This window comes from Buteo buteo, chromosome 11, assembly GCF_964188355.1.
Source record: "Buteo buteo chromosome 11, bButBut1.hap1.1, whole genome shotgun sequence".
NCBI classification, from domain to species: Eukaryota; Metazoa; Chordata; class Aves; order Accipitriformes; family Accipitridae; genus Buteo; species Buteo buteo.
The window spans coordinates 1,608,791-1,623,700 of NC_134181.1; the positions used below are offsets into that span (position 1 = coordinate 1,608,791).

At 40.8% G+C, this 14,910-nt stretch overlaps 1 protein-coding gene across 6 annotated transcripts in view; it reads left to right on the top strand.

Moving 5' to 3' along the window:
• ANKRD11 (ankyrin repeat domain containing 11) overlaps window positions 1-14,910 on the top strand; it is a 159,902-nt gene that overhangs the window by 12,512 nt on the left and 132,480 nt on the right. For 5 of the 6 annotated variants that reach the window (XM_075039789.1, XM_075039792.1, XM_075039793.1 and 2 more), the window contains exon 2: window positions 14,569-14,648. The gene's annotated coding sequence lies outside the window, so the exon portion shown is untranslated. Of the gene's footprint in view, window positions 1-6,912; window positions 6,931-14,568; window positions 14,649-14,910 lie in introns of those variants that run through there. The other variant, XM_075039790.1, reaches the window with a different exon arrangement.

The window sequence follows — 14,910 nt, forward strand, 5'->3', positions numbered from 1 at the left end:
GTATCTGTGCTCAGATGCCTGGCACTTTAGGATGCACTGAGAAAATAGAAGGATGCTGATCTCTGCCTTTGTCCATGGCTTGTTGAAACCTTGGAAGGACCTGCCTTCCAACTACTGAGATAAGAGTCATGGTGGCATCGGTTCAAACTGAACTTGTCAATTAGCAAATGATTCATTTTTGCTTAATGGGATGAGCTAAAGGAAGCAAAATCAGCCACATGGGATTCTCTTTTGTCTGTGTACTTTCATGGCAGAAACCTTAAATTGTAACATAGAGATGTGAATTTCACTTGCCTCCTGAACCAGACTCCTCAAAATTAATTTTTAGTTAGGTTTTAGATCTTGAAAGAAAATTTATATGTTGGTCCTTTCTTTCCTGCTCTTCGTGGTTAGATGCCAATTGTCGGTTACATAAGTCCGGATTACTCCAGCACGTCGATGCTTTCAGATGCATATGGTCTCACAGTTATTTCTTGGTACTTTACAGAAAGAATTGAGTAACATTTTGTTCTGTAATGCAGTATTAAGAAACCAAGCATTTTTTTCCTGTAATGGCATATAAACAAGTAGTGATAACATCCTATTTAAAGCGCCTGGAGGAGGTAGGGCTACGGAGGGGAGGCAGGGCTGAATCAAGCTTTATTTTTCTTATACCTACACACCATATTTTGGTACAGTTTTGCTTGCCTTCCATGAAAGCTGTGAGTTGTTATAAATGAACTATTTTTTGAGGTGTATAAGCACAGTGTGGTATGTGTGCTGTGGGTATGGAGTAGCCTTGTTAATAGATGTTATCACCTCTGTTCCCCTTTGTGTATTTCTGTGTCTTTCACTGCATGATGTTGGTGCTCTTTTGCTGTTTACAAGAGGCAGGTGTGATTCATAGTCAAAGGCCAATCTAATTTTAATAAAAGTCTGAAAAATGGCTTGGCTGTAGTCAGGGCTTTTGGGTCTCGTGTAGACTTTTTGCATTTTCCCCCTTTTTTTTCCTACCTGTTGTCACATAAATGCTCAGAATTGACCATCAGTTTTTGTTCTTCAGTGACACGCTTGGGATACTTAAATGTACCTTCTCAAAGAGGGGAGGTAATATGTTCTGACAATGCCAGCATCTCTAAGATATCAGATGGGACAGTCAGACTTGCTGGCAATTTATGAAATAATGAACACTTACTCTCTGTAATTCACAGGTTTATCTGAATTTTATTCTATTTTTGCTTAACTTCAGCTACCTGAAAATTAAGTGTTCCACACCAAATACTTGATAATTTGGAAGTATTTTATTTGAGAGTTAAGTATTAAAATATGTAATAGCGTAAGAAAATATTAGGAAGCAATTTTCTGAGCTAGTGTTGAGTGGATATTTCCAATATCATAGGAACAGCCTAATATGGGAATGAAGGTAGAGGTGTATGATGGCTGTTTAGCCCGTGGCTCAAGTCCAGGGGATGTCATTATATTGATAGAGCATAACTGGGCAGTCTGCTTAACTTGTTTAAAATGAACAACCAACCAAAAAACCCACATGACCCTGTAGTCTGTATACAAATGGGTGTGTATGATGGCTAACTTGGAGACAGCTTACGTTTTTTGACTTCTTCCCAGGTCTGAGGCAGCTATCTCAGCAAACCTTTGAGGTGTTTTTTTTCCAAAGGTGCAGTCCTGAAGGGCTACTTGATGAATCACAATGTGAGCGCAGTTGTAGGTATAAACTAATGCATGTGGTGACTACGTTACCTTTTGTGGACTCATTGAGTAGACTCCTTAACCTGATAATTGGGTTAAACAGTCATCTGTTAGCATGACAAGAGCAGAGTGGCTTCAGTGCCAGGGAGAGTATTTGACTCTCTTGAAAGCTTCTCTTTGAGAATATCTTAAGGTTCACTTATTTGCACTTCGGTTTGGTCTGACAGCTAATACGTCACCTTATCAGAAGTCATGAGAAAGTGTTAATTGCAGATAAAAATTATAAAGCCGAACTGTTGTTCTGCTACCTCCTTTTCTTGGACACTTGGGTTGACTTTGAGCCACTTTGTATTCCATGTCGTGCCTTGAAGACAGCATTGAATTTAGCTCCATTAATTGTGCTAGAGATTTGGAAGGGAAGAGTGCTTTCTAACACAGCCTGGACATGGTGCTGTTACCAAGAAAATGGTGGAAATTGGGATGAGATGTGGGACGGTGGAGAGTTCAGAGGAGCTGCCTTGTGTGCAGTCGTGGGAAGAGGGATTTCTTCAGGGAGTGGGCAAATTGTTTCCTTCTGCTCTGAACAGCCTCTTAATGAACTGCCCTCTCCAGGGTGTAGAGAGATTAACCTCCCACTGCTAACTTCAACCTGGGAAACTTCCACCATACTGCTGCCTTCAAATGTTTGTATCTAAAAATACATTCATGCTGCTGCACAATGGACTCCAGGCATGTTAATCTTTTCCTTTTAAGAAGGAGACTTGTGTTACTGGATGAACTACTGCGTGAATCGTATTTTTGCTGTGCAGTATTACCATTTTTCTTCTTCCAACAGAAAAATGTGGTGGAAATAATTGTTCTAGTTGGAATTCCCTCTCTCACAACAATAGCAGAAATGGGGTGGGGTTGTTTGAAAATGTTTAATGATGAAAAGTTTTGGAGGAGCAAGCTCTCCCAAGCTGCACAGGCTTCACCACGTGATTCCTCTTTACTGTTTAGTCTTCTGCAGAAACGGCAGTGTTCTTGCAACTGGCTCTTTGAATAGTTTTGACCACTTCTGTCTCGTCTGAGCACAACTGTTTAAGAATGCTGTATCTGTATTGGATCTTGTTTGCTCTACTATGTTCTCTCATTCAGCTGTGTTCATTTGGTTGTAATTTAGCACTTCTTTTTCTTCGGATGAGGAAGCATGAAAGCCTACCAGGCTAACACCTATAAGCAGTACTTCGAGTTATTGCTACCTCTCTGTGTAATGATTCATCTTGGAGGCAGGCAGCTTGCTGCCCTCAATACCTCATTGTAGTTCCAGACAAATTCAGATGTTGTGCTTCAGCATTTCTGGCTTATGAAGTCTCAGTGGTGATGCTTATGTTTATTGTAAGGCTTTGTTTCTAGGTAACTTTGGAGAATATTTGATGGTAGCAGTAGCACCGAGGGCTAGTTTAGACACAGCGTAGATAGCTGTAGGTGAGTTTACTGCCTTGTGTTGAACAACTTGGTAGCTGATGTTCTTGCAGCGAGTTATAACTTGAATTCTTGCTGTTTGTGCCACTGGGGAAGCTGCAGTGGGGCGTTTGAGGCCTGGGATATAAAATGACTTGCAGCAAACGTTGCGTAAGTATGTGTAGCTTTGGTCTCGGCGCTTACTGTTCTCTGTGTGTTCTTAAGAGAAGGCAGTTTTTACCTCTCAAGCTATTTAAGACTCAGAATATATCTTTCTCCTTTCATGTTTGGCTTACCTAGGCTCATTTTCATACAGGAGCTCACCTGCTGCATGTGCTAGACTTTTATCTGCTACACCTGCACGTGTTTTCCCAAGACTTGCTGTTGATGCTAATCAGCAACAGGGCTCAGTCACAAGCTGCTTAGACAACTTAAACCATTTGTAAGGAAACTTTCTTGAAAATATGGATGGCATTAGAGGGACTCAGGCTTAAAATTAGAAACTGTTTATGATGCACAGTTGTAGTTGTTTACCTTGAAACCATAATTATCTTATTTCCTGAGTTAAAACTGTCATGTCAGCTTGCTGAAGCAAGATTTGATGACAAAGGAATTGTTTTTAGCCACCAGCAGAGCAAAGAACAATTCAAATGTGTGTCTAAATATGATTTTATAACCTAAAGTATAGCACACTCAGGATTTTAAATTGGCTGTGGAAGTTGCGTGGGCTTATGGGTAGGCCATTTGGCCGGGGATCAAGGGACTGGGTTTAATCCGAACTCTCTGTCCTTTTGTCCTCTGAGCGTTTTCCTTGCCACCCTCTGTGCTGTTTATTTGGACGACGATGTGTTTGAAGGAAGGGATATGCCCTTTCACTAGGTGTTTGTAGATTTTTCTCGGGGTGTGGTTTCATGGCATGGCCGGAGCTGGTTCATGGCTGCTGCTGGGGGTGTGTGTGTGTGAGGGTCACCCACCCTTCCTGGCCAGCGCTGCCTCTTCCCAGAGCCGATTCTGCCCCTTCTGAGGTGGGAGACCAGTAGGCAGAGGAAGATGAGGAGGTTTTCTGCTGGGCTGGCATGTTAAGCTGATTGATGGACAAGCTCCAGAAGTGGCCCAAGGGAGAAGCAGGGGATCCAGCAGCGGAGCAGGGGATGCAGCATCTCCTGTTACTTCACCCGCAGCCCTCCAGCCCCGCCCCCCCCCCCCCCCCCCGAGGAGCTGGGGTACCACTAACGTACACAGACAGACATTTGACTTCCTCATTCTATTATTTACTAATGCTCTCTGGTGAGTGTCTTGGCTGAGGTGGTCTGTGCCCTCCTCTTACCATGTTCCAGACCTGCTGTCTGTAGCTAAGTGAGACTGCAGCAGCCTGCTGCTTCATCGCCGTTACCTGGTGCTGCGTGGAGAATGGAAAATGGGAGGGGAGCAACTTCTTTAATGATGGCAACTGCTACTTAAACCTGTTCAGGGCTTATAATAGGAGGGGGGGGCAAATAATCAGTGGAAGCTGTAGGTGCTTTCAATTTATGTGGCAGTTTTAAAGCATCTCTTTTTGTTCTGACCTTAACTTGCCAGGACCTAGACAATAGGGGATAGATGCCGTGAGTAAATCAAGGAGGCGCTTCCTTTACCATTTCTCCTTGCTATGTAATTTGAGGTGATTGTAAGGCACTCATAACTCTGGAAACTGAAGACTTGGGCACATTTTAACAATTGCATTTTTCACATTGCTTTCTGAGGGCCTCCTGGGTCATCAAGCCAGGTCTGCTGCTATGGCAGGTAATAGCGTTGTCAGCTAATCCTGGTGATGGCTGTATGTATCTGGTTGTGAGCCTTTGAGTGAGACCTACATATTCTTAAGGAAGGAACCTGCATCTGAGTTGTTGAAGTGTCTGGTTGTAATGTTTGTGTGACAGAATTTTCTTGGCTGAGGAGGTTGTATACTACTGCTTGGAGCAGTTGATCATGCACTCTTTGGCTAAGTTTGCTCTGCTTTTTTCCTGTTTGAGAGGGACTATGTGTATGTTCTTGAAGGCTGAACGGTGATGTCTTTGACTCCTCCTTGGCTGATTAGTGTGTTTTAAAACGGGATGCTTGCATCCTTTTCACAAATCAGCTTTCAGAAAGGAAATAGTTCAGTTATTAATAGTAACCTGTATCCAATTTGCCACTGAATTGCATGGTTGCAAATATCTGAGACTGTAAAGGTGACAAGTGTGTCTGTCTGTCATTCTTTTTTTGTTCTGAAGAATGGTCTGTGTTTTCTCAATGTGTCAAAATTGAGCATGGAGTAAGAAATTGCAGACTCATATTTTTAAATAAAGTGGTGCTCTCCATAGCCTAGTAGCATTGTTCCCCCTCCTTCCTTTCCTTAGAAGAACTTACAAAGGGAATTTGAGTGGAATGGATGAGTAAAGGGCTCTCAGTGAAGTTACAGGGAAGGTATTCAGTCTGATGATGGGAAGTATGTCTTTGTCCCACTTCAGACTTGTATTTAGGAGGAATGAAAAGGAGAAGGTACCTGAAACATGACAGCAGCTGTGATCTAACTTCAAATTACTGGTTTAATTCCAGGGAACATGCTTCTTGTCTTCATTGGGTTGTTGAAGACCAGCATCTTGGAGCTTAATTAGGACAAGTTGAAGATTCAAGATTTTTTAGCTTGGCTTCATTCTGTTCAGTATGGTGGGGTTTTTTGAGTCCTCAAAGATGGCAGTACTTTTATCTATCTTCAGAATTCACCTTTGAGTGTCCCTTTTGATGGTGTATCAGCATATTCTTTATCATGCATCTTCTAGATCTCAGATGGTAGAAATTCCCCTAGGTCACTGGGGGTTATTTTTGTTTTTAAGTGCAGGTGGTAAGTCTTTAGGATGGCTATGAGAAATGGAAGCTAGAAAACTGGCAGCTCAGTCTTTTGCCAGATGAATCTGTAGCTTTTGAATATACACTAAGTTTTCTAGTACTTGATTAATTTCTTTTAGTTTTCCCATAAACCTTTCTAATTGTCAATTTCTGGGAATATTACAGCTCATGCTGTTGACTCCAGTAGTGCTAGTTTTCCTTTATTACTTCTTGTTGCTGTGCCCAAGAAGAGCATTTGTTGTCTTTGCCTCCTACCTTTTACTTGAACTTACTGTGTGGTGGTTTCTGTATTGACCTGAAAGTCTTTTCCTGGATAATGCTTTCTAAAATGTTTGATTTTCTGCTATATGATGCCCTTCATTTTACATGTCTACAGGTATGCTGCTGTACTTAAGCTTTTAAAAAAGTGCTCTTTATACTGCCTTTGTATTAATTGGATTGGAAATTTACTGCTTTTCAGATGGGGCTCAGCAAATGTTTAGGATACGGAGGTTACAATTTCTTCTCATTTCGTGTGAACTAAAAATAATCATGGAACAGTTCTGCTTTGAAAATCCACACCATTGTGTGTCTTGTGTTTCTTCCAAATGGCTTAGGAATTAACGGCTTTCTATACAGTAACATAAACAGCTTGAGGGTTCTGTACATCTTCTTGTTGAATTTTATGGCTGGATAGCTAACCAGTTCAGGTTATTTGAAAGCAGATATGATGCTGTTGTTCTGTGCTGGTTTTCTCGGAAACGCGTTGCCACGTGCTTAATGTGTATGTTTGTTTTTGCTGTGTACCAGTAATAACAACGTGTTCTTCCAAAGCAAGACAGTGGATCTTTGCTTTGCACGTGCAGATCATTTAATAAAAAATTGAGCCTGATGATGCATCTTTTTGCTTTTTGGAAGAGATTCAACCAGGCTGGAAAGACCCAGCAGTCTTAGGTAATCACATTTCATATTGGAGCTCTAAAAAAGAAAAATGGTAAGGGTCTGGAGGATTATTTGGAAGCATTGGGGCTGACAAACAAGGATGCCTGTAGCTCCCTGGGCTGCAGGCTGCTGAAGTGACAGCAGACAACCATTTTTGGGTGCCTAACAATTTTTTTTTATTTCTGTCTGTGACAGAGATGGCTACTTGATGTAAGTTAATGTTGTTGTAAAGCAAGTGTTGCTAATATAGTTAAGACTTCTTTACCCATTTGCTGAGAAAAGTGCATAATTTTTAAGGTATTAACATTTTTTAAAACTAGGGGAGGTTTGGTTTTGTTTTTTTTTTTTTTTTTTTTTATTTAACTTAAGTAGACTAAATCATAGCATGGAAAACAGTGTGTCCTCTACACTGGCCAACAGTCTTGTCTCTGCTTGCTAGTACAGAAGGGCAAGCTGTAGCCTTGAGCTTCAGTCCAAGGTTGGTTAAGGAAATTGCAGAAGCTGTATTTTGACTTAATACTTTCCACTCAGCAGAGAAGCCACAGAAGGTGGTAAGGGTGAAAGAGGAGAGATGAGGGAATATGCTTGTGTATTTCCAGAACTCTTAATTGTGCACACAGAATTGAAAAATCTGGTTCAGTGGAAACTGTTCAGGCTTGCTTTGCTCTTCTGCTGCTTCATGCCAAGAAAAAAAAGGAGGGAGTTCAGTGATTTAAGCTTTCAGGTTGAGCTGGGACTCTTCTGACAGCCCCAGTTTTTTTACCCTGCCAAGTACCTTTCAGGCTGCTTTCATGGATCTTTCCAGGAGAAATGATAGGTAATTTTAAAGGTTAGCGATTTAGAGATATTCATGAGGGTAGAAAACTTTACATGTCTGATATGAAGAAACCAGATAAACCAATAATAAAGATGGCATGTCCAGTAATTTCAGAGTTTATTGCTCAGCTGCCTGTTGTGTGTTTGCAGGGGTTAAACTCAGTGAAACATTAGGCTTCTGCTGATAATTTTTTAGTTTAATGCAATTCGAACATAAAAGTAGTTAAACATTTTTATTCTATCTTTTGACCTACTGAAATGAACTATATAATTTTTATTTGAACTTCTCAAGTATCATTTCTATAAAAGGAGATATAGAAATGTACCGTACACAAGCATCATTTCCCATTCTCCTTGCAAGCCTGATTTTTGGAGTGTTTATAAAGTAGGCAACAATAGTGTGCAGTAATTACTCAGGGTCAGCCAAGAATATTGGTGATGGAAGCTGAGTCCTATGGTTACATCAGTATGTAAATACTGTAACTAGTGTCATTTACTGAACTGAAAAAAGCACAAATCTGGAGGAATACCTGAAACACATTGAAACCCAGTCACTTGACATCACAGATCCTGGATTTTTTTCATTCACTGGAGGTCTCTAAACAGCTTAGTCGTTCCAGTTTCTTGTGGATTTTGTTGTCCATGTCAGACTTTCAATTAAAGCACTTAAAGGACAGTTTGGTTCCACAGGAACCACATCTTTCCTTTCCTTCATGCTTGTTTTGGTGGGATAAATTGAGCCTTAGGCTCTTCAGCCCACATATAAGTATCTTGATCTGTGTTTTTGAGGACAGTATCAGGTTATTTTGTATTTTTATCAAGTGGCAAAGATGACAGGAGCTTTAAAAAATGTGGATCTCAGCATACATATTATCTGCAGGGCAAAATAAAGGAACTTTGAGACCAAGAATATATTACCTACTTACTTTCTGAAAGCTATCAAATTAAATTTTACTTGATGCTATAGTTTTGTCACAATCAAACATACTGAAAGGTTTTTTTTTCTTTTTTTTTAAGCACTAGTGGAATTCTCTCTGCACTTTGGTTTTTCACTTCAGTAATTGGTACTGTATAAGTATGGTCGGCTATCATGATTGCTGCAGTAATATTTGCTTCTTTGTAAATTTTAGTGAAAGGCAGTTTCTGTAGTTCGCACCACTGCTGGAAATTTCTCCTTAAATTGTAGGAGCAGCTGCACGCGTGAGCGAGTGTGACTGGTCCCACTGAACATAAGTTTGCTCAGCATGGGTGTATTTGGAGATGGTTGGTCTGTAAGCTACTGATAGGATGCAGGGCATTTCAGTTAAAGGCATGTTATTTATCTCTAATTTCTGTGTGTTTCTTGGAAACAACTTGTTTCCCCCTCCCCTTCAGATCTCCAGTGCAACATGTCTCCTTTTTCTTCCTCTTTCTAGATAGTCCTGAGCTGCATAGAGTGGTCTGGGTGCGCTTTTCCAGTCTCTTGAGTGTAACTGCCACAAATCTGATGATCTTTATTAGTTGTATGTCCCCTCGAGGCCAGAGGAAAGCTTTCACTGCTGTGGTGGGCAGGACTGTCCTTGGCTTTCAAGGGGGTGTGATCAAAACCTACAGAAAGGAGCGGAGGCAGTAATTTCTGTACTGTTTCTTTATATGTGGCCCTTCGATTTCTTCCCTGAACTCCAGCACTTGTCATTTGGATTCTTAACTGACTTGGGTGCTGTAACCAGGCGGGGATAGAATCCCTGTTGTTGCAGAAGGTACTTACAAATATTCCTGGAAGACATGTAATTGATAATAAGTACATGAGGTTTGTAGTGTTGTCTGTTTATGGGATTCCTCCCCCCCCCCCCCCCCCCCCCTTTTCACAGATTCTGGAATTGTAATGTGATTTTACAGTTTCTGAGAATGAGTCTTTTTCATCATTTTGGCAGGGTGAAGGATCAGTGTCTGTATACAGGGTGCTGTGTAAAGATGTACAGGCAGTCTTGCCAAGTTGTTCTGAGCATGCCTATGGGAATGCATTGGAAAACATTTCTAGATTTCCCCTCCCTCCGAATTTGTTGTACTCTTACCTCCTTGAATTCTGCATCTGAGGTAATGGAGCTTATCTGAAAGCGTAAGCTCATTGGTGTCTTGTGTGTTCCCCAGTGTATATTTTTACTGAAGCCCTCAGAGAGATGCCTCATTGAAATTCTGTCTCTTCCTGAAATTATTTCGAGGGAAGCAGATGAGTCCTGTGGAAAAAGGCTGTCCTACTCCCTAGAGGTTTTTTCTGTTCAGAAGTTGATCTAAACCAGAATCTAAATCTCATACTGATACCCTGTTATGCTTCTTAGTTCCGGATCACCATAAAATCTGCATTGGCGCAAGTCTGTCTTTAAATCAAAATACAACTTTTTGCTTCAAAGAACCACTAATAAGAAAAAATGTACTTGCTTGTGGGGAGGTTGGCCTCTTGATTGCTTGAAGTGAGACTTCAGCGGATGGCTTCTTTCCTATGCCCTGTAAAATGGAGATTTAAGTAGAACCCTTTCTGCATTCAGTTGATCAAATTTAGAAGTATCTGGATGTATAAAATTGTTGCATCTTGAACACATTTTTCATAGAGACCCTTCTAAGTGACTCTGCATCTGTACAGAACTGGTCCAGTTTTATTATTTCATGGCTGACATCAGTCTATGAAGCCACCTCCTGCCTCAGTACTGGAACCAGTTAGTGTTCCCCTGCCACATCTCAACTGCCTGCCCGAGCTGCTTTGATGTAAATAGTCTATAGTTAAACTCAATGCAAATATACTGTTTTTTCCAGGTCACATCTTGTGATTGTAAAGCATTTTCCATCTTCAAATACAGATTTCTGTAAAGTTACAAGATAGCCTTTGATTAAAGAAGTTTGAATTACTTAATTCCTGATTTTTTTTTTTCAATGAATGCTAGCAAAAGTATGCTAGCAAAATGCACCATGCGCTCTGAATCTGAAGTTTACTGATCTGTGTGGGAGTGCAGCAGGAGGAATCAATAAGTAATCAGTGGGGAACTGCTGAGGACTGTGTGTTAAAGAACAGAAGTTGGTGGGAGAACTTAAGAGGTTGAAACACTTTTTTTTTTTTTTTTTTTTTTAATGGAACTGTCTGCTTACCCAGAGTTTCCAAATTGCTTCATGTTAATATAAAATAAAGCATCACAGGTCTTGAAAGACTTGAGCCTGCTTTAAACAAGAATCTGGTCACCTTGAACACACAGTTATTTGGTATTTATACTACCATTTCAATGCAAAGGAAAAATGAATGTCTGCCATTTTGCATTGCAAAATGGTTTCTGTGTAGTTGCAGCTAGCTTGGCATGCATCTGAGCGTTGTCCAATGGTCAGCATTGTAAGTTCATAGAAGGGAAAACAAGGATAGTAATGTTAGTTTGTGAAGTGATACATTTTCATCAGACAAAAGCTAAGAAAATTGGATGGATAAATGTGTTTAATATTATAATTTTAGGCTTTTGGAAGTGAAGTTAGTTTTAAATTGAAATCTTGGATTCTGCACAGCAGGCACATTGTGCAAGTGACCCAAATACATATTACCAGTCCGGTTTTGCCCATGATCTGTGCATTGGGCATCTTCTGTTGAAGTGTTTGCTGCACTTCATGAGTAATTTGATAACCATTTCATAAGAAAATGGTACACCGTTCGTTGTGAAAGTTACTTGGCTCATATGTGTCCACTATTTTAGTGTTACAATACTTAATGTATATTTTATGAGTGAGCTAAGTAATGAATAAAATTGCTGTATGTAGGCCAGGAAGTAGATATAAATAGGTCTATAAAATTGTATATCAGTATGTCATGGGACAGGATTTCTGTAGACTTTTATGATAATTTTGTTCAGAATTGGTCATAGTCACTATTGTCAGCAAGTAGCACTACTGACTTTCCAGATAATGTAATTGGAAGTTCAGCTTTTTTTTCCCCAGTTAATCTTTTATCTCTGTTTAAGTGGATAGCTCTAATTAGAGTTGTGACTTTTATTGTGGAGGAGAAGAGTACAAAAGGGGTAAGGGAATCATGCTGCAAAAGATGCTGTGCAAGTATGGTCATCATACTCCATAGGACTGCAGTTCCCGATCAGGGGATCCTTTAGTGCCCCAGGACTCACTTGCCTTGGAAAAAACCATGAGGTAGCTGTATGTCTTTATCTCCCTTGCTCTTCTGAAAGAAAAAGGTCAGAAAACTTTCATTTGTTTCCCTTTCATTCATTTGGAAATGTTTGCCTGCTGCAGGATTTCCTTTCGAGTCAGGACTGTGCACCCTTACATGTTCCTTTGGGGTTTTTGGTTTTATGTTGGCCTGTTCCTTTTCACTGTGGTTCCTGAGACTTTCCTTAGCTTAGTTGGTAGCAGCTCTACCGTGGACACAGCTGTGTTGCTTATCTGGACATCTTCCCTTTGACTTTTCATCAGGGACTGGAAGTTTCTCAAAACAAACAAGGCTTTCCCAGGGTTCCCAATCTCCTCCACTGTGTATCTGTCCCAGGTAGCCTCAGGGTCTTTCCTGGATGGTTCTTTGAAGACCATCCCGTTGGAAGGCAGGTGTCCAAATCCAGCTAAATCAGAGAAGCGGTTTGTAAGGTGGTGAGCAGCAATAAAGTATAAAGTTGAACTGCATGTCATGAGCTCTACATAGGCCAGTCTTGTTGACTGCTAAATTGTGAAAACATTACAGGAAACTAAATCTGTTGCTGTTGGAAGAAGCATTGCACTCTGGAACATGGTACAAGGGAGCTGAGCCTTGAAGTTGTGGAGGCAGAATTTGGGAGAATAATAATGGATTAAAACAAAGTAGTGGTTGGCTGCCCCAAAGGACCTCCACAGTAAAAGCATCAGTGTGAGAGGTTTTAGAAAAAGAACACAAGAAGCAGAGTGTAATTAGGAGGAGGAAGACCAGTATGTGAAGGTTCTAGGAGTTAAGGTGGTCTGTATGAGTTGGGGAATCTTTAGCACTTCATAAGGGGCAACTGGAAATGGAGCAAGCAAATAAAAAGTAGTAGCTTTGCTGAAAAGAACACATCTTGAACTTTTTAGTTCCCAACTTGTAACTTTATGTATGTGAGGTTTTGAGTATAAAATTGTTTTTTTAGAACTTTTCCTTTTAGAAGAAAATGTAATTTGGAAGAAATCCAAATTTTCCATTGTCAGCTGGAACAGGGGTTGGTCATTGTGTTCCTTGGTGTGGTTTAGAGAGTCTAGAGATCAGATGGGACATGGGATTTTGAGTGCGGAGTTCAGCAATGAGCAGCACGTGGAGTTGGCAATTAACCCTTTAACCTGTTTGTGCAGACCAGAATACCTTCAGTTGGACTGGGGAAGGCCCAGTGCCTGCGCTTCAGGTTACTGCTGCTTGCCCAGCACGGCTGAGCTTTAGCAGCTGTAGTCTGCAGTACACCATCAGCTTATTTCTTTTTACAAAGTTCCTTTATTGAGCCGCTTCTCTGTGGAAGTGTAGCAGAAGCTCAGCTATTGCTATTACGTGTCTAACGCATGTTTTGAAAAAACTTTGCGGTTTTGCTTAGAGCATATGTTGACTCTTTCCATATTTACAGGTCCCTTAAAGGTGGAAGTAAGAACCTGCTAATGCTGAACAGATATCAGGAGGTGTTGTGGTTCATCATGAACATAAAAAATCTGGGATAAGACAGTGTTTGACACGTGGCTCTGCCCAAGCTCTCTGGTCTTGCACGTTGCAAACTCAAACCTGCTTATTAGTAGTTCAGGCTTGCCCATGCTCATAGGACTTGCGCGGGCTCCTACCGAGCTGTGCTGTCCGAAACTTGTCCCCTCTGCAGTTGGGGAGCAGGCCAGATCACCTGCAGAACGATAGTGACTTCAGTGGAGATCTCACCTGGAACAGACTAGTTTGCTCTGGCTGGGAGAGAAATTTATTTCGGAGCAAATGTGCTCGTCAGGCGTGCGGGCAGAGCTGGGTGAGTCACGAGATAGGCTGGGTTTAGTTGCAGCCCTCAGGCTTGTCGGGCAAGTCGGGTTTCTGCCAGTGCTGACATGACAGTCACCTGCGACTGCTCAGCACCACGCAGCTGGGTGTTCCTCTGTCGTGAGAAGTGGTGAAGAGTTCAGGTACTGGGTTTTGGGCTCAGGATCGTCTGCCAACCCTTTCATGTACCAGTTTAGTTGCCCAGTTAATGAATGTAATTTGCCTTTGCCTTGGGTGCTGAGAGCTCCTGCTGGTTCCTGCCCGGCATTGGAAATTTCACTTTGGGAATCTGTACCTGGAAAAATATCCTTGAAAGGTGCAGTGAGAGCTGTTTGAAAAATGAAGAAAAAGTTAGAGCTTTGTAATAAATTAACTGCTATTCAGAGCAAGGATCCAAAGGTATTCTTAAAAAGAAAGTGCTTGTGTCACAGGTAATTTGACGTAAGTTGTTCAAGAGAGTGAATTACGGGCACAGTGCACCTGGTAGCAAGCTGTGGGCAGTTCACTCTTTCCCTGTGTAGGCTGTTGGTTCATGAGTTGCTCACAGTTGGGGCGGGGGGGGCACATACCTTTTTTCGTAAATGAAATTACTGTAAAACCACACAGATGGTTACAGAAACATTGAGACAAGTAATTTTTTTTTTTTAATCTATTATCGGAAGGTTATGGAACTTGGTTGATGCTCTGCTAAGCTTTCCACAATTTCTTTTATTCCTCTGTTTGTGTAGACTTGTTATCAGAAAGTTTATTTCTGGATCAGGCAAGGATTTGTATTTAGCAGCCTTCATGTACTCAAATATAGCATACTCATTGTAAATAAAATTAAACTCTGTGTTATAATTTTCTAATGAACTAATTCCTATGTTTTTCAGATTACACAGTGTTTTTGGGACACACCTCTGTTGGATTTTAATATATGTCCTGCTAACAACAGCTTTCAACTATGGAATCGGTAAATATTTACCTTGCTTCTGTCCAAATTTTCTGTTTTATTACCTAACAAATGATTGTGTCCATGCTGATGTGTTTGATTGTTTTGGGTTTGGTTGTGGTTTGGTTTTGTTGTTTTGGTGGTTTTTTTTTTTGTTTTTTTTTTAATTTTTCTTTATTTTCTGAAATTTGAAGGTAAAAATTGCAAACTTCCATGAAATAACTTAAAGGTACTAACCAAGAATATCTTAGGAAATGTCTTTAGTTCTAAGATGCCCTTTCAC